The sequence below is a fragment of the Arachis ipaensis genome, chromosome B06 (assembly GCF_000816755.2).
Source record: "Arachis ipaensis cultivar K30076 chromosome B06, Araip1.1, whole genome shotgun sequence".
NCBI lineage: Eukaryota > Viridiplantae > Streptophyta > Magnoliopsida > Fabales > Fabaceae > Arachis > Arachis ipaensis.
This window is the reverse complement of record NC_029790.2, coordinates 92,959,101-92,960,749: the sequence shown is the minus strand read 5'-3', so window position 1 is coordinate 92,960,749 and position 1,649 is coordinate 92,959,101.

Sequence of the window (1,649 nt, the reverse complement as noted above, 5' to 3'; positions counted from 1 at the left end):
ATATAAGGGGGGATTTGAAAAAGAAAAAGAATCTTGTAATTGATTTTGATGGAGTGGGGATTTGCTAAGCAAATCATAAGGGATTTGGAATTGAAGCTTGCACCTAACTTCAAGTGGAGTGGCTCCTAACTTGTATGTTAACCCACAAACGGCGCCTAACTTGAATAATGCTCCGCCTAACTTGGATTGAAGAGATGTTTCTATGGTGCCTAATTTTAATTTTGTTGCGCCTAACTTCCTTTGAGCCTTCACACCTTGCGCCTAACTTGAGAATTCTCAAGTTAGGCGTGGACTAGGCAGTAAAAATTTTCCTTGTGCGCATCATTGTGGTGCCTAACTTGAGAAACTTCAAGTTAGGTGCCAACCCTCCCGAGAAGAATGCTTCTTTGCACGTTGCATGTGGCGCCTAACTTGAGATTTTCAAGTTAGGCGTCACCTCATCCGAATAAATATACTTTCGGGTGTCCGAAATGCTGTATTTAGGAACCTGTTTCTGTTTCAATAACTCTGCATGATCTAAACACATGTAAAACAAAGGAAAAACAGTAAAAACTCAACTAAAACTAAATAAATAACAAAATTAAACCAACATAAATCAACTAAAGGATACAAAAACATTGGGTTGCCTCCCGATAAGCGCTTCTTTACTGTCACTAGCTTGACGGTCAGCTCCTCTAGGGAGGAGGATCATAGGGGCTCAGCTCTTCACCCCTCACTTTGAACTTCTTTTCTGTGTCTCCATAAAGTAGCTCAATATGCTCCAGAGAGAGGTCTAGGTTTACCGTATAAGTCAACACTGGATTGCTAGTCAACACCACCTTCATTCCTGGGAAAAAACCTTCAGTGGGGATCTTTTTGTTTCTCCATCCTTTGGGTACTTTCTTTTTAGGACCCTCTGATGAGCGGATAATTTATACGCTTTTTGGCATTGTTTTTAGTAGAATCTAGTTACTTTTAGGGATTTTTTCATTAGTTTTTATGTTAAATTCACATTTCTGGACTTTACTATGAGTTTGTGTATTTTTCTGTGATTTCAGGTATTTTCTGGCTGAAATTGAGAGACTTGAGCAAAAATCAGATTCAGAGGTTGAAGAAGGACTGCTGATGCTGTTGGATTCTGACCTCCCTGCACTCAAAGTGGATTTTCTGGAGCTACAGAACTCAAAATGGTGCACTTCTAATTGCGTTGAAAAGTAGACATCCAGGGCTTTCCAGCAATATATAATAGTCCATACTTTGGCCGAGTTTAGATGACGTAAAAGGGCGTTGAACGCCAGTTCTACGCTGATGTCTGGAGTTAAACGCCAGAAACACGTCACGAACCAGAGTTGAACGCCAGAAATATGTTACAACCTGGCGTTCAACTCCAGAAAGAGCCTCTGCACGTGTAACATTCAAGCTCAGCCCAAGCACACATCAAGTGGGCCCCGGAAGTGGATTTATGCATCAATTACTTACTTCTGTAAACCCTAGTAACTAGTTTAGTATAAATAGGACTTTTTACTATTGTATTAGTCATCTTGGATTGTATTTTTGATCCTGTGATCACGTTTTGGGGGCTGGCCATTTGGCCATGCCTGAACCTTTCACTTATGTATTTTCAACGGTAAAGTTTCTGCACTCCATAGATTAAGGTGTGGAGCTCTGCT